The sequence below is a fragment of the Callithrix jacchus genome, chromosome 7, assembly GCF_049354715.1.
Source record: "Callithrix jacchus isolate 240 chromosome 7, calJac240_pri, whole genome shotgun sequence".
In the NCBI taxonomy this organism is placed as follows: domain Eukaryota; kingdom Metazoa; phylum Chordata; class Mammalia; order Primates; family Cebidae; genus Callithrix; species Callithrix jacchus.
Window position 1 is genome coordinate 25,170,080 of NC_133508.1, and position 10,076 is coordinate 25,180,155.

A 10,076-nucleotide genomic window follows, 5' to 3' on the forward strand; every position below is an offset into this window, starting at 1 on the left:
TAACAGAAGATTCCTTTATTCTGAGCGTGGCGCAGATGTGACTGAAGGACCCTTGTGGACCAGGGCAATAGACATCCACCACCTTCTATCTCCAGCAATGCCCCAGGGCTGTGTGAGCCTCTGGCACTTTGTCCCGGGATGCAGGTGAGAAAACCCCAAGAAGCTCGAAGTTAAATGCCCTAGCATCCCAGAGAGTTAGGGCTCAGTGAATACGTGATTTTAAAAAATTATATCTATATGTGTGTGTGTGTGTGTATATATATATACATATATATAATTTTTTCTACAGACAAAATGGCACATTTAAAAAATTGTGTAATTTTTAAAAACACATATTCTCTGAACCCTAATCCCTGGGATGCTAGGATATTTACTTAACCTCTGGGATGCTAGTATATTGAACACACACACACATATATAAGCCTGTAATCCAAGCCTGGCCTCAACTTGCATTTTTAAACGTTGTTGCTATCATTATTGCTTCCCACCTTAAGGAAGGCACTTTTTTTTTTTTTGAGACGGAGTCTTGCTCTATCGCCCAGGCTGGAGTGCAGTAGCATGATCTCGGCTCACTGCAACCTCTGCCTCCTGGGTTCAATCAATTCTCTTTGCTTTAGCCTCCCAAGTAGCTGGGATTACAGGGGCACACCACCACATCCAGCTAATTCTTTATATTTCTGGTAGAGATGGCTTTCACTGTGTTGGCCAGGCTAATCTTGAATTCCTGACCTAAAGTGATCCATCTGCCTTGGCCTCCCAAAGTGCTGGGATCACAGCCATGAGCCCCCATGCCTAGCCAAGCAAGCACTTAAAACGAAGTTTAAAAAAATTTATTATTATTTTTTGAGACAGAGTCGCATTCTGTCACCCAGGCTGTAGTGCAGTGGCATGATCTCAGCTCACTGCACCCTTTGCCTCCCAGATTCAAGTGATTCTCCTGCCTCAGCCTCCCAAGCACCTGGTATTATAGGCACCCACAACCACACCAGGCTAATTTTTGTATTTTTAATAGAGACGGGGTTTCACCATGTTGGCCAGGCTGGTCTCAAACTTCTGACCTCAAGTGATCCACTCTTCTCAGCCTCCCAGAGTGCTGGGATTACAGGTGTGAGCCACCACACCTGGCCAAGGTAGGCACATTTGAAAGGCAAATTTCCTGGAGATTTCTACTTTTGGAATCTTAACTATAGCCTATGATAATAGGCACCTGCAGGGCACAAAAGGCCCTAGGTCTAATAGGGTTAATCTCTACCTGAAGTTTCTCCAGTCCCAGGTTTCCATAAGAGGGTCAGCAAATAAAAGGAAAGAGAGAAACTTCTGGAAGGTCTGCTGTGGCTGCTGCTGCTGGGGCAGGGAGGGAGCCCAAGGGCATCTAGTTTAAGAATGATGCCAGCAACACCAGTCAGCTGTGAGAATCAACTTAGCCAGCCAGTGGTCCAGGGGCATCCTGGCTAGAGGCAGAAGTTCCAGCTCTACCGCAAACCTTTTCCTGGCATAAGGAGGAAACTGCTACAGTCATGCACTGCATAATGATGCTTCCATCAAGACGGACCACATATAGAGCCGGGGCCCCATAAGATTACAATGTAGTTGGCCAGGCGCAGTGGCTCAGGCCTGTAATCCCAGCACTGTGGGAGGTTGAGGCTGGTGGATCACTTGAGGTCAGGAGTTTGAGACCAGCCTGGCCAACATGGTGAAACCCCATCTCTACTAAAAATACAAAAATTAGCTGGGCATGGCAGTGGGTGCCTGTAATCCCAGCTATTTGGGAGGCTGAGGCAGGAGAATCGCTTGAACCCGGGAGGTGGAGGTGGCAGTGAGCCGAGATTGCACCACTGCACTCCAGCCTGGGCAACAAGGCAAGACTCTGTTTCAAAAATAAAAAAATAAAAAAGATTACAATGCAGTTGAAAATCTATCCCTAGTGACATCGTCACTGTCATAACATTATAGCACACCATGTTACTCACGTGTTTGTGGTGATGCTGGTGCCAGCGAACCTGTTGCACTGCCAGTCACATAGAAGTTCAATGCATACAATTATGTACAGTACATAATACTAGCTAATTAATTGTGTTACTGGGTTATGTACTTACTATACTATTTATTGTTATTTGAGCTGTATTCCTGCTTATTTTAAAACAGTTAACTGTAAAACAGCCTCGGGCAGGGCCTTCAGGAGGTATTCCGGAAGAAAGGCATTGTCATGCTATCACAGGACATGACAGCTGCCTGTATGTTACTGCCCCTGAAGACCTTCCAGTGGGCACAAAATGTGGAGGTGGAAGACGGTAATGTTGATGATCCTGACCCTGGGTAGGCCTAGGCTAATGTCTGTTTGTATCTTAGTTTTAACAAAAAATGTTTAAAAAGTAAAACAATTTAAAAATTGAAAAGTAGAAAAAATCTGATGGAATAAGTATGTAAAGAAAGAAAATAGGCCAGGCACAGTGGCTCATGCCTATAATCCCAGCAGCTTGGGAGGCCAAGGTGGACAGATCACTTGAGGCCAGAAGTTTGAGACCAGACTGGCCAACAGGATGAAACCCTGTCTCTACTAACAATACAAAAATTAGCCGATTGAGGTGGTGGGCACCCATGATCCCAGCTGCTTGGGAGGCTGAGGCACAGGAATCACTTGAGCCTGGGAGGTGGAGGTTACAGTGAGCCGAGATGGCAGCACTGCACTCCAGCCTGGACAACAGAGCAAGAGTCTCTCTCAAAAAAAAAACTGATATTTTTGTACAGCCATACAATGTATTTGTTTTAAGCAGCATTACTGCAAAAGAGTCTAAAAGTTTTAAAACATTTAGTTTATAAAGTAAAAAAGTTAGAGTAAGCTAAGGGTAATTTCTTACTGAAGAACAAAAACATTTTAAATAAATTTAGTGTTGCCTAGATGTACAACATTTCTAAAGTCTACAGCAATGCACAGTAATGTCCTAGGCCTTCACATTCACTCACCACTCACTGACTCACTCAGAGCAGCTTCCAGTCTTGCAGGCTCCACTCCCGGTCAGTACCCTATATAGGTGTATCACTTGATTGATTGATTGATTGATTGATTGAGAATAAGTCTTGCTCTGTCATCCAGGCTGGAATGCAGTGTACCATCTTGGCTCACTGCAACCTCAGCCTCCTGGATTCAAGCAATTCTCCCACCTCAGTCTCCCGAGTAGCTGGAATTACTGGGACCCACCATAATGCCCGGCTAATTTTTGTGTATTTGTAGAGATGGGGTTTCGCCGTTGGTCAGGCTGGTCTTGAACTCCTGACCTCAGGTGGTCCTTTGGCCTCGGCCTCCCAAAGTAGCTGGGATTACAAGCATGAGCCACCATGCCCGGTAGGTATACCATTTTTAGCCTTTATACCATATTTTACTCTAAGTTTTCTATGTTTAGATAGATATACAAATACTTACCATTGTGTTAATAGTTGCCTACAGTATTCAGTGCAGTCACATGCGGTGCAGATTTGTAGCCCAGGAGCAGTAGGCTCTACCATATGGCCTTGCTATGTCATAGGCTATGCCATCTAGGTTTGTGTAAGGACACTCTACAAGATACAATGAAATCATCTAAAGACGCAGGTCTCGGAAGGTATCGCTGCTGTTAAGCAACACATGACTATAATTCTTTTTTTTTTCTTTGACCCCATCAAATAACTTTATTCACACAAATGTCCCTTAATTTACAAAGCCTCAGTCATTCATACACGTGAGGGAGATCCACAGTGTTCAAGGAACTTAAATATAATGTATCATATCAACCCAAGTAAACCAAGTACAAAAAGTTGTTCACACGTAGGTCCTAGATTACGAGCTTCTGTGCAAAATAAAGGAAATGAAGAAAAATAGATTTATTAACTAGTATTTGAAACTAACTTTGTGCCTGGCTTAAAAATTCCCTCAGGCTCATGTCTGTCCCACACAAATGTTGAAGAAGTCACTGAAATGTACTCCCCGGCTCTGATGAAAAGAAGCCCCTGGCACAAAAGATTCCAGTGCCCCTGAAGAGGTTCCCTTCCTCCTGTGGCATCTCCTTGAAAATCACCAGGGTAGCCTCCTTGCTGATGGTTGTAGATGCTAACACTGGTCAATTCTTTGCCACACTTAGTAGTTACCTTCTGCAGGCACTTCTCCAGATAGAAGCCCTCAAAGCCCAAATAGAGCAGGATCAGAGATGCACCTGTGTCGTCTTGAAGACTGTGCCACAGCCCAGTATGACATGTAGAGACACATGACTGTAATTCTAAGAGCCTAGTATGTGCCGGGAACTCTCACCTGTGTAATCTGATTTAATTGCAGTGAGACTGCTGTGAGATAGGTATGATTACCACTTTACAGGAGAGGAAACTGGTGATCAAAAAGTTTAAGCATCTAGTTGGGTGTGCTGGCTCATGCCTGTAATCCCATCACTTTGGGATGCCAAGGCAGCCAAATCACCCGAGGTCAGGAGTTCGAGACCAATCTGGCCAACATGGCAAAACCTTGTCTCTACTAAAAATACAAAAATTAGCCAGGCGTGGTGGAGGTGCCTGTAACCCCAGCTACTCGGGAGCCTGAGGCAGGGGAATCACTTGAACCCAGAGGTGGAGGTTGCAGTGAGCCGAGATAGTGCCATTGCATTCCAGCCTGGGAGACAGAGAGAACTCTGTCTCAAAAAACAAAAACATAACAAAACAAAACAAAAACCCTAAAGAGTTTAAGCATCTTGCCAAAGACAGAGAGCTGGAAATGGGAGGCTGAGATTCACCACCGGGTTTTCCCCATCTCCAAACCCCATTTGCTTTTGTTTTTGTTCTCCTACTTTTACCACTGATTAATTTTGATGCCACCTTCCCTTATTGTTTTTTCATGTGTGAAGAGGGAGCTGAAAAAGAGTTAGTAAAACAATTTTTTTTGTTTTTGAGATGGAGTCTCACTCTGTTCCCAGGCTGGAGTGCAGTGGCATGATGACAATTTTTTACCTTCATTAAGATTGAATGAAAAAATATGAAAATGTCTTGGAGGAAAAAGATACAGGATAAATGTAAAGTGTTCTTGGGATAGAAAAAAAGGTGGGATTAGATTTGGCATCACTGAGACACATAAGCTTGAGTTCCCCTACTTTGCATCAGCATATAATATAAAACCATTTTGATTCTATTACTAGTACAGAGAGGCGGGGAGGAAAAAACCCACTGTACTATCCAGTGACTGTTTTGGGGAGAAAAAACTCCTTGGCGAGCTAATCGTGAACGTGAGGAACTGTTCCCTTTGTTGTCCAGCTGCTGCCTTTGAATCCTGTGTTTGTGTTCCCGACAATTGCTACGGAAGTGTTTAATTTCATTTATTCATAACCCTCCAACTTCCAAAGACAAATGCAAGGCATGGAAATGAAGCTTTTCGAATTTTCCTACACCAGATTCACATCTCAACTACTTAGTTTTACTGGTTTTGCTGATATACCCATTTAAACTCACAGAGCTGATACAAACCCGGGTCGAAAGGGTTAGGCTGTGGCAGTTTACTCTAAAATTCAAATATTTGGATTTGATGCAGAGGTCGAATGCCAAGGCCGTGCTGATCTGCCACTGAAGAGCTAAAACATGAAAGTCCCCATCGTATTCTCTCCTGACTGTGTCACAGAGATGCTCTGTCAGTTTAATCTCTTTAATCTGCCTTGCTGCTTCCAAAGCATCAATTATTTTGAAACCACGCAAGGGCCTGGTAGCGAGGCAGAGCCGGCTCCTGAGAGCAGTTCGTGGCTGGGACCAGATCCCTGCGGACTCTTTGTTCGGTCAGCAGAGGATTCTCTCGGTGGCCAGCTGAAGGCCTTTTCTTTGTGTCGTGATTGACAGGCATGAATTAAATATCACCCCACTGGGCTCTCTGATTGGTGAATGATGACGTATTACAAGAATGTCTTGGGAAAATGGCGTTTCACGATAACGGGACAAGACCAGAAAGGCTGGGCTTTTTCAGCTAATCCTGAACTTGACAACAGCAGAGACCTTGATTCTGGGCTCTGTGTTTTCTTTTCCTTTCTTTTTTTTTTTGGCTGGGTATGCCTTGTTCAGGCCCTGAAAAGGATGATCTTTAAATGGCCTAAGAGAGGAGCACAGGATGAAGCCCAAGGAAGTACACATTTAGGAGAAAGGGATTGTTTCTTGAGATGACTGATGTTTCTGTATATGTGCTTTAAGAGTTCTCTTTTAAAATGGGCCTGGCATTGTCTTTGAGGCTTTTCTTTCTTCCCAATTTATCAGCCAGGCAATTAGTATTCCTCAGGGTAATAATATGTGCTGCAGGGTCCTGGTTATTCCCAACATACACTGGCCTGGCGTTGCCTCGGGCATAAACAGCTCTGCGCACATAATGCTGTGGTTTTGAACAAGCAGAAACAGTGTGATAAGAAAGTGAAGAGAGAAATGGGAGGGCATGGAACAGCACCCCAGAATCCAAGGTGACATAGCATGTCTGTGGCTAAGTGGAGGAGGAAGGAAATGGGGTACAAGATGATAGAAACTAACCTGTCATCTAGTCTAACAGCCAGTGAGGGGTTGAGAGAAGGTTTATTTCAGAGTAAGGTCATTGTTGTGGCTCAGTGGAAGACACCCCAAAACCGAAAGGGTGATTGTAATGAGAGCTCTCACAGTGGCTGGGACAGCATTATAAGTCTTAGTTACATTTTGCGATTTTTTTTTTTTAAGTTTTAGATTCGGATGGTACACATGCAGGCTTGTTACAAGAATGTATTGTATAATGGTGAGGTTTGGGCTTCTAGAGTCCCCATCACCTAAATAATGAACATTGTACTCAATGGGTAATTTTTCAACCCTCATCTCTCTGCCAGCCTCCCACCTTTTGGAGTCCCCATTGTCTATTGTTTCCATCTTTATGCCCATGTGTACCCATTGTTTCACTCCTACTTATAAGTGAGAATGTGGAATAAGTTATGTTAATTAAACATAACTTTTGCTTCTCACTCACAGAGAATTACACCTCCCACTTATAAGTGAGAAGCAAAAGAGGATTTTTTTTTTTTTTGGCCAAGCTGGGGATGTGGTGTGATGTTTTTAAATTAATTCGCTTAGGATAAAGGCCTCCAGCTCCATCCATGTTGCTGCAAGGATATGATCTCATTCTTTTTTGTGGCTGCATAGTATGCCACGGTATTACATGTACCACATTTTAAATAGAGTCCATCATTGATGCTCATCTAAGTTGATTCTGTGTCTTTCCTATTGTGACTAGTACTGCAATAAACATACAGTGCAGGTGTCTTTTTTGTATAAGAATTTCTTTTCTTTTGGATAGATACACAGCAATGGGATTGCTGGATCCAATGGTAGTTCTATTTTGAGTTTTCTGTGAAATCCCCATACTGTTTTCCATAAAGGCTGTAGTAAGTTAGATTCCCACCAACGGTATATAAGAGTTCTGTATTCATTCATTGTCACGCTGCTAATAAAGACACACGCAAGTCTGGGTAATTTATAAAGAAAAGAGGTTTAATTGATTCACAGTTTTACAAGGCTGAGGAGGCCTCAGGAAACTGACAATTATGGCGGAAGGGGAAGCAAACAAGTCCTTCTTCACATGACGGCAGGACAGAGAATGAGAGCTGAACGAAGGGAGAAACCCCTTAAAAAACCATCAGATCTTGTGAAAACTTACTATCATGAGAACAGCATGGGAGAAACTGCCCCCATGGTCCAGTTACCGCTGTCCAGATCGCTCCCACCACATCTGGGGGTTATGGGATTACAGTTCAAGATGAGCTTTGGGTGGGGACACAGCCAGACTAAATCAGATTGTCTCTTTTTCTGAATCCACACCAAGATCTGTTGTTTCTTTGACTTTTTAACAATAGCCATTCTGACTGATGTAAGATAATCCCTCCTGTGGTTTCAGTTTGCATTTCTCTGATTATTAGTGATGTTGAGCATTTTGTGAATGATTTTTTTCTGGTGCATCTAACATATACTTCAATGTGAAAAAAAACTGGGTCCTTAGGTTTGCCAAGTAGGTTTGCTACCAGTAATACTGATAGAAGAGAGCATTAGGGAAGAATTTTATGCCCAGCTTTCAGTAAATATGGAAGTCGTTTTGCCATTGATTTGGGCACAAAAATTCTTTCTGCAAGATGCGAAGAAGGGAGAAATATGTAAATGTTGGCCAAACTTCAGGCGGTAATAAGGCGATTTGTGCAAAAAGGTTGCTTTGACTAGGGACTTCTTACTAGGTCTGGAAAGGTAGTGTATTAGGCCAGGAGAATAAGGACAAGCTCATAACCATCAACTAGGAGAACTGATGGGCCTGGTTGAGGTGAGCAGGTCATATTTGGATGACGTTCTCCAGAGGAATAACTGAATCTACAAGCTAGGCAGCTCAGTCATGGGCAAAGTGGGAATGGAGTTACGAAGCACACGGGGGCCACATGCTATATAGCTCACGCTTGTAATCCTAGCACTCTGGGAGGCTGAGGAGGGTGGTAATCTGGTAAAACCCCGTTTTTACAAAAAATAAAAAAAAAATAGTTAAGCATGGTTGTGAGTGCCTGTAATCTCAGCTATTGGGGAGACTGAATTGTTTGGATTGCTTGACCCCGGCAGATTGAGTCTGCAGTAAGCTGTGATTGTGTCACTGTGCTCCAGCCTGGGTAAGAGAATGAGATCCTGCCTCAAAAAAAACAAGAAAGAAAAAGAAGCACACTGGGCTCAAGGCTCATGAGATTAGGGGGAAAGCTGGGAAAATGTTCAAAATGCTGGCAAGAAATTTGGGCAACAGGTAGAGACCATAGCCAGAAATGTTTCCTGGAGAAGCCAAAGTGGATCTTGACATGGCCAAGCTGGGGATGTGGTGTGACCCACGGCTCCAGTGGAGTATGTTGGGCATGGCAGGGGGAGGGTCCAAAGGGAGGAGAAGCACAAGGCAGACATTTAGGAGCACAAACTAAGGTGCTAATCACCCGTATTCACCTACTGCTGGAAAAGGCTTCCTTCTTTGGGGATTAAAGTTGGAGAGTTTTCATGTTCATCTAAATTATAATCTCTGGGTCCTTGTTAAAAGACTGCACAATGTGAGTGAACTGCTGGTGACCATGGTAAACACATGCCTGGGTGTTGAGCATTGATGCAGCAATGCCAGCCCCAGGGAGCCTTCCTACACTGGGAGGAAATGTGAGTAATAAACACGCTTTTTTAGCAGATCAACAGCTTGCTGAGCTGGGACATGGTACATCTCAATCCCCTCCCCACCATATTTTTTTTCCTTTCCTAAAGCACACTGTGTTGCTAGGAATACTTATTAGCTGGGTGTTTCTTCAATTCTTTCATGAATCAAAACAGTTCAGTCCTAATATCTTGGATATGATTCCTGTCTCAAAATGTCACAGAAGGGAGGAGGGTTTGTGTGTTTGTTTGCTAGGGCTGCCATAACGAAGCATCGTGTGCTGGTGGGGCTTAAACAACAGAAATTGATTGTCTCACAATTCTGGAAGCCAGAAATCCGAGATCAATATGTCAGCAGGGTTGGTTTCTCCTTTTCCTCCTTCTCCTTCTCCTTCTCCTCCTCCTTCTTCTTTTTGTTCCTCTTCCTCTTTTTTTTTTTTTTTTTTTTTTTTGAGACAGAGTCTCTCTGTCACCCAGGCTGGAGTGCAGTGGCACAATCTCAGCTCACTGCAACCTCTGCCTCCCAGGTTCAAGTGATTCTCTTGCCTCAGCCTCCAGAGCAGCTGAGATTACAGGTGGGTGCCACCATACCTGGCTAATTTTTGTGTTTCTAGTAGAGACAGGATTTCACCTTGTTGGCCAGGCTGGTCTCAAACTCCTGACCTCAAGCGATCCACCCACCTCAGCCTCCCACAGTGCTGGGATTACAGGCATGAGCCACCATACCTGGCTAGGGTAGATTTTTTCTAATGCATCTCTTCTTGGCTTGTAGATGATCATCTCCTCCCTCTGTCTTCCTGCACATACTCTTCTCTCTGTGTCTGTGTCCTAATCTCTTCTTATAAGAGTATTGGATCAGGACCCACCATAGTGATCTCATTTAACCTTAATGCTAGAGACTGAATGTTTGTGTGCTTCCC